Here is a 13083-nt window from a genome sequence, read left to right as displayed (position 1 = left end):
TTCAGTTGGGTGTCCCACTCTTGATTTCAGCTCACATCATGGTTTCTAGGTTATGAGATCTTGCCCTGTGTCAGGCTCTGCACTGGGCATGGAGTCTGACTGGGATTCCCTCCTCCCTCTGCCCCCACTTCTCATTCTCACAAAAAAAAAAAAAAAAAAAAAAAATCTATAAAGGGACAAACTGAATATACATTAAGATACATAGGTGCCCGGGTGGCTCACTTGGTTAAGCATCTGCCTTTGACTCAGGTCATGATCTCAGGGTCCTGGAATCAAGCCCTGCATTGGGCTCTCTGCTCCCTCTCACTCTCCCTCTGTGCTCTTTCTCTCTCAAAAAAATAAATTAATTAAAAAAAAAATGAAGATACAACTTTTCATTAAATAACTTGAGTTTATTTTCCTGGAACACATCCAATCAGAAAAGAATATTGTTTTCCTTCGATAAACTGGGCCAACTAGATTTTGCATGCTGCTCTGGTAGGAAGAAAAGACAGGGCCTCTAAGTTCCGTTAAGAACGTTTCCCCAAATTCCCCCCGAAGTTATCTGTCTTCTATAATCATTGTGGTAGAAAAGACTGATAAGACAGTGTTGGGCAATTCTTTCTGATTACTTCTTTTGAAATCTCTACCAGTAACAAGACTGATCCTTATTCTCATTATGCAAATGAGATATCTGGATATCAGAGGTATATGAGGACATGCTATATCCCAGACACTGCAGAGATTACCAAAGTCATACATGACATAGACCCTTGCCTCAAAGACTACAATGTAATGATTCATTCCAGCCAACAGATGCAGAAGGAAGATTGAACTGGGAAAATGTAATGTTTTATGGCTCCCTGATAAGACAGGGAAATCACCTTACTCACCCCACAGATAAAACTTCTACAATTACCTTAAAATGCTTTGTATCCTCAAAATTAATGCCATCCACTTAAATTCCAGATCTTAGTGGGGAAAGGCTCAATACATACTCCCCCGCTCCCACATCCCACCATTATCCATCCCAGGATGTTCTCAGGAAGAACTCTAGCATTACAGGTGTTATGTGGGTATGAGCTTCTACAGTAAGTGTCAGAGAACACTGGAAATGAGCTCTGAACTTGGGAAGTGAAGAAAATGAAAATATTCTACTCACTCAACTCTACAGGACAATCTGATCTTGGACTAACCTCACTAAATCAGTTTCCCCATGTGTACAAAATTAAAGACAGATTAAATGGTTTTATGACAATCTGGCTCCACCCACTTGAATTGAGGATATAATTATTTTGAACAACAGCATTAAACTGCTAGCTTCCAAACACTCCCATTTTTTCAAGATTCCATTGACATAATGATTCAAGATATTCAACATTCCAGGCCGCCTGGGTGGCTAGCAGCCCCACATCGGGCTCTCTGCTCAGCAGGGAGCCTGCTTCCCTCTCTCTCTCTCTCTCTGACTGCCTCTCCATCTACTTGTGATTTCTCTCTGTCAAATTAATAAATAAAATCTTTAAAAAAAAAAAGATATTCAACATTCCAAGTTTTCTGCAAAATAAATTGCTGCGTATGTAATTTATAGTGCCAATCTGTGGAGGCTGAGAAAAAGGGCCATCCCACCTCAGGTTTAGCCGTAGCATAAGCACAGCCATCTTAGCTCCGGCAGCCATCTCAGACTCCTGTGCCCAAGGGCTGAACTTTCCCCTAATTTAGTTTAGTTCTAAGGACCCCCATCCTGCTTTGGTTCCAGAGACCCCCACCCTGCTTTAGTAACAGGAACCCATAAATACCCCTGCCTTAACTAAGATCAGGGTCCAAGTCCCTACTCTGCTGTGTCAGGTATACTTGGGCCCAAGCTTAAGCTTGTCAAATAAACCCTCGTGTGATTGCATCAGTGTTGGCTCCTTGGTGGTCTCTCGGACCGAAAACTCGGGTACAACAAATCTAACAGAATATTAACAGAGAAAGACAACTCCAGGAAAGCCATCAAGTGATTATATGACCAACAAAATCAACTGAATTCAACTCCAGAAAACTTGTTATAGCTGAAGGGGAGCAAATTTTGCCACCCCAAGATATGCCTCTTTGGCATATTGGTTATTTTAAGCGGGTTATTTTTTTAAAAACAGTGGAAGTGAGAGAAACTGAAAACCAAGTAGAAGTTACCCTTCCTAAAAGGTATTTACATTCGTAAGGGAAATCTCATTTGGAAGGGTGTTTCTCCCTTGCTATGCCAGGAAGAAAGGGGATGACTCAATCTTTAGAAACTCTTATCAAGGAGAAGGCTTGGAATTAAATTTGCATAACAATCTTACTCTTCTTTACTTTGTTTTTCCTAGTTACCTCGCATAACTGACTTGCCACCCCCAACATCTTCTTTTGTCTTTAGCTAAAGATGGTATTTAAGTTGATGGTTTCAGTCATTATGGGGAGTTACTCAGTTTTTCTGGGTTTCTCCAATGTATGTTGGAGGTATAAGTGTTATTATAAACTTTTGTTTGATTTTCTCCTATTACTGCCTCATGTTAATTCTTAGCCCAGCCAGAATGATCTTGAAGGGCATTCATTCAACAAATATTAAGTGCCCCATATGTGCCAGCTGTCCTTCTAGTTGCTTGGGATATATCAGTAAATGAAAAAGACAAAAGTCCCCTGCCCATGTGCAGAATCAGAACAGATCTTTAAAAAAAAAAAAAAAAGTAGTAATTGACATTCTACATTAGAAAATGTTAAGTGTTACGAGAAAAAAAAAAAAGCAGAGGAGAAGCAAAGTGTGTGCTATGGAAAGAAGCAATTTTAAGAAGGTAATCAAAATTTCCTTAAAAAGGGAGGCTCAGCTTTATTGGTGCCAAGCTATGTGCCTATAGGAAAGGAATATAAATTGTGTCTTTTTTTTTTTAAAGAGTTTACTTATTTATTTGACAGACAAAGATCACAAGTAGGCAGAGAGGCAAGTGTTGTGCCCAAATTCCAAGACCCCCCAAAGACGACCACCAGAGTCCAGAGTCAAAGCCAAACAGCAAGGGTCGTTTATTACGAGTTCAAACCCGGATCTCCACGCACTCGTTGCCGGTGACGCTAAGAGGTCCCGAGCTCAGGATCACAGCACTTTTTATACACTATTTTTGGGGAGGCAGGGACTTAGCATACATCATAGTATCTTGTAACAAATCGCCACATACCGCGGGAAAATCAAAAAGGAACTCTATAATATAACTGATACGCTACAGAGCGGGAAAAGGCTGGGAACAGATTATTGGTTAGGTCAAAGGGCTGTCATTCTTCAAATTGTTTGGTTGGCACCGCTAGGGTATGTGTCACCTCAGGATTGGCCGGGGTCTCCCTGTCAAGCTGCGGGGCACCGGATGGTTATTATCTCTTGCACGCAGAGCTGGATGGGGGGTCTGGGAGCAGTCATTTTGTCACGTCCAATTCTGGGTGGGGGTTTCTCTGGCGCCAGATGACTGTTCTCTCTCGGCCCAGAGCTGGGTCGGGGAGCAGCCACTCTGCCAGGTTCAGTTCTGGGGGGGGGATGTGTGGTTACAGAGTGCCTATAGAAAGTCTGCTGGTATTTTTCCATCTCCTCATGGGTTTGTAAGCGAAGGTACAGAAGCAGAAATAGCGGTAATGGTTATAATTTAGGCATCTCACAAGCAGAGAGTGAGAGGGAAGCAGGCTCTCCACTGAGCAGAGAGCCAGATGCGGGCCTCCATCCCAAGACCCTGGGATCATGACCTGAGCCAAAGGCAGAGGTTTTAACCCACTGAGCCACCCAGGTACCCCAAATTGTGTCTTTCTTACTGTTAGGGTAAATGTGTGTTAAAAAACAAAATTCAGGGGCCACTGGGTCGTTCAGTGGGTTGGGCCTCTGCCTGACTCTCTGCCTACTTGTGATCTCTGTCAAATAAATAAATAAAATCTTAAAAAAAAAAACACCGAAAAACAAAATTCAACAGAGTGAATTTTGAAGATCTATTTGGCTTTATTAAATGATTCATGAATAGGCAGCACCCCATTTGGAAAATAGCTTCACTGTGCTAAACAAAAGAAAGGTTTTCAAAGGCAGAGAGAGGGCAGAAAAAAAGTAATTTATTAGCATGGAATGCATTGTTCAGGCAAGGTTGCCCTCTTAAGGGGAGCTTAAGGGGTCTTATCAATAAATTTTCCTTGTATTATCCAGAAAATTCCATGCTGATAGTGATGAGGGAGCAGGAGGCTGGCTGAGGAGGGAGCAGGGGCTGGCGCCTTGTACCCGCTCTCCACCCACTCCCCTTGGTAATATGTGTGACATTCCTCAGGCACCCCAGACTGCCCTAAAAGAACAACAAATGGTTATTTTGCAGAGATCACAGTCCTGTAAGGCAGGAGTCTCCCTTGGTTTGCAAATGTCCTTGAGATTTACAACAAAGAAGTTACCTTATCAATAGCCCAATTTCCAAGGACACATAACTCAGTTCCTCAAGCCCTAACATCACCCTCCCCTCCATAAAAAAACTGAAGGAGGCGGAGGTAGAAAGAAAAGTAAATAAAGTTAAATTTCGTCTAAACCTAAATCTCACTCACAAGGACCCTTGATAGCAGGAATGTAACATTCCACCAGGAGACTCCCAGTTGTCTTTATGGTAATGCCTCATTAGAGGGAAAGTGGCCTTGGCTTGATAGTAACCAGGCCTTCAATATCCTGATAGTTTTCTTTACCCCAATAGCCCTTCTGAACACCCCTTTGTCCTCACCTACTCAACTCCTGTGTATATAACCAGCCACTCCTCACAGGCCCTGGGCAGTAGCTCTTCCTGCCCACGGGTCCTGTCCCCGTGCTTTAATAAACCACCATTTTGCACCAAAGATGTCTCAAGAATTCTTTCTTGGCATCGGCTCCGGACCTCAGCCCACCGAACCTCACCTAGGTTCTAGAACTTCATCAATAGGGTCAAGGTTACATTCTTGGGGGGTGGTGGCTGAAACTATAGTTAGGTTAGGTATTAAGTCTTAGTTTACTGACTTGGGGCTTTTACACAAGTGATACTGTTTTTGGGCTGTGGTTTTCTTTTTACCACAAACTTTAATCTTATGATCCTTTTTTTTTTTAAACCTTTTAATTCACAAGGCTTTGGTAGAAAAGTATAAATTATTTCTTTAAAAACAATAAGCCTTCGGGACGCCTGGGTGGCTGAGTTGGTTAAGCAGCTGCCTTCGGCTCAGATCATGATCCCAGCGTCCTGGGATCGAGTCCCATCGGGCTCCTTGCTCAGCAGGGAGCCTGCTTCTCCCTCTGCCTCTGCCTGCCATTCTGTCTGCCTGTGCTCGCTCTCTCTCCCTCTCTCTGACAAATAAAATCTTAAAAAAAAAAAATAATAATAAGCCTTCAATAGCTACAATTTCATCTCCTGTCTACGTGGGCCCTTAGTATCTCTAAATACAGCAAGTACTTTCTGAATGCGGTTCATTGTTCTTTACCATTCACCACCAAGTGCCCCTTCCTAGCTCCCTTCTATCTAATATAACACCCCCAGAACTAGTAAGTGCTCCTATAATACATTACGTATGCTTCATTTGAAGTTCTCGTTTCAGCCAATGGTTAAATTATTTGTTACATGAATGCCTCCACTACCAGATTATAAACCACATGGAACAGAGACTCATCATCAAAGCCTAGCATACTACCTGGGTATTTAGTAGGCATACATGAATAAATGACTCATTCTCACATGCTCTCTTACATTCCATGCAATCATGTCTCGTCCCCCAAACCATTACCTACTAACGACCAATGTGCCCACCCTTCATCAGCTCCCTGTCTTAGCCTTCTAGAATACTGTTAAAGAGGAGGACATCTAGGGGCGTCTGGGTGGCTCAGTGGGTTAAAGCCTCTGCCTTCGGCTCAGGTCATGATTTCAGGGTCCTGGGATAGAGCCCCGCATAGAGCCCCGCATCCGGCTCTCTGCTCAGCAGGGAGCCTGCTTACCCCTCTCTCTCTGCCTGCCTCTCTGCCTACTTGTGATTTCTGTCTCTCAAATAAATAAATAAAATCTTAAAAAAAAATAGGAGAACATCTAAGTGGTCAATGAAATCATATACAGAACTGTTTTTAAAAACAAAACATAACAAAACAGGTATGGTATAGCAATACAATTAGCTAAATAAGAAACATCTGTGTAAATTCGTATTCCATTCCGAGCACTGTCACTACTAAAAACAGTCCAACAACATCTGTAGTTGTATTTTTGCCCTGCATCCATTCTTGCATTCTTCCCTAGTGTCCAGACCTTGGTCTCTAGTAACAGTCTCTGCTATTAAGAACAAGAACCCTTGATTCCTTGAAAGGAGGTTATGACTATGTCTCATGGCGGGCGGTGAAGAACGATCTGGAACATCCTTTGTTTCCAGAAAGCAATGATGTTTTCAATAATGCCTTCAAAGGAGGCTTTCAAAAGCCAGACTGTGATCATTTGAGCTTCAATTAAGTTCCATTGTGGTTAAGGGGAACATACTGTACCTGTAAAATGTTCAGTGATACTCTGATACTCAAAGATAAAAGGCAATATAAAGGGTGGATAGAATAGTTGTAATATAAAAGGATAATTAGAATATATTCTGTATTTTAATAAGTAGAAAAAGTACTAATATATAGGGATCCTTTTCTTCTGTTAATATCTGTTTATAAATTATAGATATGTGCATATTTCTATGTAGACACCAGGGGAAGGGAACAGTGAGTGAACTTAGTAATCCTAGGAAAAGCAGATGCTATACCCCAACCAGGAAGGACTGAGAGCACACATGTAAAACTAGAAGAGGGGCCCAACACTTAATCAGCACCTATGCTTACATATACTTATGAAGCAACAGAAGGGTTCACATGTGTCCCAAAAGGTTAAATTACCTAAATTTATAAGCAGAAGGCATAATTTTACAGCCAATTGTCATCTCCCAGGAGAAAAGAACTTCTAGATGATCCTACTAATTATAATAAAACTCTTTAAAGAATGCGTAGAGGCTGCTTTTAGACACACAGGCTTGAGCAACGGAATGCAGAAAAGGCCCCACAGGGACCACCTGACTGTTTACAGACAGGGTCATCAGGAGACCCATCTCAGAATATCCATATGCCTTAACTGATCAGTGGGCTGCTTTCAACCAGGAACGGTTACCAGAAAAGGCAGAATTCTGTATGTCTCCATACCTTCTCATCTTCCTCCTTTAAAAACAGCCCCCACCCACTGCCTTGCAAGCAACCTCTCCTCTGCTGTCCTGCCTGCTGTTCCCTTGCAGCATATTCAATAAACTTTCATCTCCTTCGTTCTGCCTCAGGTGAATCCTTTCACTGCCTACACCACTGGCCTCTACTCACATCCTCACAGCACATTCGGGGGCCCCCATCTGATCAGACAGACACCACCTTTTAGACACCAGGGAACACATACATTTTGAAAAACGCCAACACAGCAGGTCAATAAAGTATAACAGGACAATGGCTCAGGCATTCTAGGCCTTAGGCTGCAACTGAGTCCTGATAGAGCTATAGGTTTTCAATATACACTCAGAGGGTTACTCCTCAAGGCTATATTCCAGAAACATTCCTAACTCTTCCTGTAATGGGATAGATAGTACACATTTTAGTCTTCGTGATCCAAGAGGCAAAGTCAAAGGTATTATGTAAGTTTTCATCTACCAAGAAAGAAAATAAATTTCAAACTTTTTTTAAAATTAAAACTCAAAATAAAATAAAGAGTATAATTTTTTAAATAATTAAGTCTATTAATTGTTGGGAGCCATGAGGCCTGGTCGAGGGCATTGCCCCACTAGGTTAAGGTTTGAACTGATGCAGGCCTAATCCAGCCGAGGGCCTGATAACCCCGCAGGTAAGCATGGTTGATAGTCTCTTGCCTTTTTCTCTGATCCCTGTAACTCTCTCAAATAAAGAACCCCTTGCTAATCTGCTGCAAACATCTCTCAGGCTTGTGGGCAGGAGCAACTTCAAGGAGGTAAATTATTCTGTATCTAGGACACTGGAGAACTTTAGATGTGTACCTCGATAGCTGATTCCTCCCTAGGCTGATGTTTGTCCAATGCTTTCACAGCTGAGCCATTGATACACACCCTGCTTCCTGCAAAGGTAATGCTTTCCGGTTCCTACTTCACTCCTATATACTTAGTTCCTCCATATAGCTTCTCGTTTTCCATTAACCTATATCCTGTTTTCCTGGAGACCCCAGAATAAGTTACCAAAAAGCACATATTTGTGCTATCTCCCACGGCTTTCTGAGGGACATGATTACTGAAGAAGCAAGACCCTGTCCCCCATCCCTGGCACCAGTCTGTACCCATTATAGCTTAACTAGAATAACTTGTGCTGAACAAAGAGAAATGATCTGATGAGTGCTTGAGTCCTTTGATGTCCTTTGCATGAATGTAACTCCCTACCCCCAAGTAAACTGCCTATATAAGAAGCTCTAAAATCAGAATAGAGTAGAGATGTACTCTACTCTATAATCAGAATCTATTCTGATTCTAAAATCAGAATAGAGTACAGTAGAGCCTGACTACTGACCAGAACTCACTCTGTGGCTCTCTCATTCCCCTCACCGACACCGTCCATCCTTTAGGGACACCTGGACCTGCCAAGGCTGGACCCCGGCAATTAATGAAGAAAACTGAATTCTTTGTAGGGAGATAACATTTTGCTTAATTGGGATTAAAAGTGAATGCCCCTTATCATCAAAACTAATCGTACGTGTTCATCTATTAATGCTGACCCATATGAGATTTTACACATCTCATCCTTGAAAACCCCTTTTCACACAGAAAGTGACTGACAGACACTGATATCAGCCCACAAGCATATTATTTTAGTTGAGCATATTTAACATTTGGGACACATTTACAGAATTCTATTAGATTCTTCACTGGATATTTGCCCTTTGTAGCTTGTCATTAATCACCTCCAATTGAAAGTAAGGTGAAAGTTCTTCAACTGCACATGAATAGATTTTTTAATATGTAAATCTTCTTTGTATTTGCTGGGAGGTCCAAAATATGTTGCCAAAACTAGTTTGAGCTTCACAAATACATTCCCTGAAAATGTGTGTGGGAGTGGAAATCTTGCTGCTTATTTTAACATTTGGAAGTACAGAAGTGTTTGACATTACTTAAGATTCGAACATGAATTGTTATCAAAATGATTTGACCATGGTATATGATTTGCATATAATTGATGTTTCGTCCTGCAGTTTTAGGTTGAATTCATTAAGAAACATTCTGAAGTCTGCCTCAAAACTAACTTCCAAAGCCATTTGTTGTTCCATTACATTTGAGGCTGGTTCTTCTCATTAAGAAATATATCAATTTTGGTCCCAAGATCAAAAAAGTCACGAGAAACCTTTACCACTGCAGAGCCATCAAATTCATGTGTGGCAAAGCAAGAGAGAAGATTTAGCTTCAATTTCTGACATAAATTCACAGAACTGTTGGGTAAGCCCACAAGAATAAACAGATGCACCATAACATGGCTGGTTTGGTAACACATGGTAGACCTGCACACTTCCTGCAGAGCACCTGCTTATGCATAATAACCAAAAATAAGCTTTAGACATCTTACATTTTCACAAGATTTGTAGATTTGTACTATTAAGCTTTTTCTTCCCACTTCAAGCATCTTTTTAAGTTGTAATTCATCTTAGCAGATTCCACTTCATGTTTAACTATCATGATTAATTATTGTTTCTTTGAAATATTCCTCCTTTATTTACAACACATGAAGACTCTTCATGGAGACTAATTCTTTTGTCACTTCAAAGTCAGCACTGACTTCTGGAATAAAAAACTTAGTATCGATTTCATCTTTTGGACTCCTCAAGAACAACAACAAAAAAAACCCATTAAAATCATTTGCCCTTATTTATTTTTTCCTGAGAGGCAGCAGGGGGGCAAAGAGAGAAGTGGGGGAAGGGCAAGGGTAAGGAAGAATCTTAACCCACCCCAGAGCTGACATGGGGCTCCGTCTCATGATTTTGAAATCATGACCTGAGTAGAATTCAAGAGTTGGATGCTTAATGGACTGAGCCACCCAGGTGCCCATCATTTGCCTTGATTTTTAATTTATTATTGATATTGCTCTTAAAGTCATCAACTCTTTGATCAACTATTCCCCCCAAAGGCAACAGTCTTACACAAGTTTATTTTCTCTGGACACATCCCTTCAGTTGCTGGAATCAATCACGATTTAACGAACCCGCTATCAATAAAGAAGTTTCCTTTATTTGGCTAACAAATAAGCCACTTAAAACACCATGGCTTTGGGGTGTCTGGGTGGCTCAGTGGGTTAAAGCCTCTGCCTTCAGCTCCGGTCATGATCTCAGGGTATGGGATCAAGCCCCTCATCAGGCTCTCTGTTCAGTGGGGAACCTGCTTCCCTTCCTCTCTCTCTCTGCCTACTTGTGATCTCTGTCAAGTAAATAAAATCTTTAAAATAAAAAAAAATGGCTTCAACCTCATTTTATTTTTGATTTTTATGAAGAAATTTGCTGTAGTTATTACAATTTTTTTTCTAATTTGACAGTTGCGTTTCAGTGAATTAGAGATATTACAATGAGTAGTCAATAATGTTGACGTAGATTGCATTCCTTTACTTGTCATAAAATACTCTTTTCAGTTTTATGCAATCATTTAAAAATGTGAAAAACATTCTTAGCTTGTAGACTGTACAAAGGTCACCAGCAGGGTAAAATTTGACCTGTGAGTCATAGTTTGCTCACCCCTGCTCTAGAACACACTTATTTCTCTCCATCATCTAGAAAGGTATATTACAAGAATCAGTTAGTCACCATTTATTGGGGAAGTCTGGGTGGCTCAGTAGTTAAGTGTCCAATTCTAGATCATGATCTCAGAGATCGAGCTCTACAACAGGCTCTGTGCTGGCCTGGAGCCCACTTAATCTTCTCCCTCCCTCGCTCTCTGCCCCTCCCCCAACACTCAATCACTCACTCTCTCCCTCTCTTTAAAAAATCATCATTCATTGCTTTCTCCTTCAGGAGCGGTAGATCCTGCTTCATTAAAAGGATGATTATTTCTACTAGATTGTTTATACTCTAGTTCCTGCAGAAGCAGTGGTTGTTCCCTTTTGAGTCAGTAGCTTTCAAGAAACTCCTTAGTCAGGGGAGCCTGGGTGGCTCAGTGGGTTAAGCCGCTGCCTTCGGGATCCCGCATCATGCTCTCTGCTCAGCGGGGAGCCTGCTCCCTCCTCTCTCTCTCTGCCTGCCTCTCTGCCTACTTGTGATCTCTCTCTGTCAAATAAATAAATAAAATCTTTAAAAAAAAAAAAAAAAAAGAAACTCCTTAGTCGTTTCTAATTTTATCCCTTATTCAATTGTCAATATTAAAAGCATTCCTACCTTGCCCTTTTCGGTTGAGGTCAGAATGTATGGTCCTTGGATGCGATATTGTTTCAATTGCTGAACCAAAGCCCTGGTTTGGGTCATTCTCGACAAGTGAGGCCTTCCAACAGCCAGAGAAGCCCCTGCTATGTTAATGCTAAATTCAGACTTTTTTCATTTGACTCTGACACTGTGGGTCACAGAGAATGTTGTGAAAAACATATGCTATGAAATCTAGACATTTCTAGAATGTCTAAAACTGGGCTAGAGGGACTCCAGCTCCTAATAGGATTTTACATTTCAGGACCATACAAGGTGACTCAAAGGGGAACCCCTCCCTCACCATTCCCACTAGAGAAATCCCTAGCAGTCCCGTCATCCTGGCAGATCCTCCAGTCTCCTCCTCCTCCCTTATCTCTACACCTGACTCACCCTTTCATGTTTAGGGGCTCCCTCTTGCCGCCATCGCTAAGTGGAGGCCCCCACACTGACATCCCACTGTATACAGACGGACAGAAGGAAATAGGGAGGAAACGATAAGTCACACACAGGCTAGGATGCATATGTTACATCATCCTCTGCAAAGCTACTTTGTAGACACAGGCACCAGGGAGCAATCTAATCCATGAAAAGATTAACCTAAGCAGGATCTGTTAGTTCAAAACAACGATGTTCCCAAACTTTGTATTTCACTTTTCGTTGCCCCTTCCCACCTTCTTGCTCTTTCCCCACTTCACCTCTCCTCTCCTCTCCCTGACTTGAAATGAAGAGGGGTTGGGAAAGTTGGCCACCGGTTTAGTCAACTAACTGCTCTATAACCATATGCAGAGGGAAGAGGCTTCCAGGATGATAAGTAACAAGAGCACCTCCCTTGGATCTCCACTCCCAGTTCATGATGTCGAGCCGATGTCTTGCTGAAGACCCAAAGCCAATTTTCTTTCCAGGGCCACCCCTTTACAATGGCAAAAGTATGTGCCAAGGCTCAAACACTCCTCCGTGATGCAATTCTGGGGAGGGTGACAAGGAAGAGACCTGGTACGATACATGTTCATGAGTGGTCTAAAGGACTCCTGGGGCTAACCTATACTGAAAAGAAGAGATTCAGGGTCAGAATCATAATTTCTTACGTCTAAAGAATATATCCAGTTTACAGAATGGAGAAAGATGCTTCTCCCTCCTTAAAAAAAAAAAAAAAAAAAAGGAAGACAAAAATTATACCTTGAAGTGGGAAGGAAGGGGAAGATAAGATCATTTCTTTTTATTTTATTTATTTGACAGAGATCACAGGTAGGCAGAGAGGCAGGCAGAGAGAGTGAGAGGGAAGCAGGCTCCCTGCCGAGCAGAGAGCCTGATGTGGGACTCAATCCCAGGACCCTGAGATCATGACCTGAACCGAAGGCAGCGGCTTAACTGACTGAGCCACCCAGGCGCCGCGAAAGATCATTTCTTAATGTACTCCCACACAGTCTTTAAGAGTTTTAACTGGAGAATGAATGCCAGGGGTTGAGCTCAAAACCAGATTAGGGGCAGTAAACCAGCCAGGCAGTTTCTTAATCTTGTCTTCAAAGGACACAGTGCCTCCTAGTGGGGAAAAAAATTAAGCAGCCCTTATTACTAACACTGAGCCTTAGCTATTTCTACAAAATATCCACGCAGGCAGCTAAATGGCAATAATTGTGATCCGCGGAAATTCTGAAATAATTGTATTTACCAATACAACCTGACG

Source organism: Mustela nigripes, chromosome 8 (genome assembly GCF_022355385.1).
Source record: "Mustela nigripes isolate SB6536 chromosome 8, MUSNIG.SB6536, whole genome shotgun sequence".
Classification (NCBI taxonomy): domain Eukaryota; kingdom Metazoa; phylum Chordata; class Mammalia; order Carnivora; family Mustelidae; genus Mustela; species Mustela nigripes.
This window is presented reverse-complemented; position numbering follows the sequence as displayed.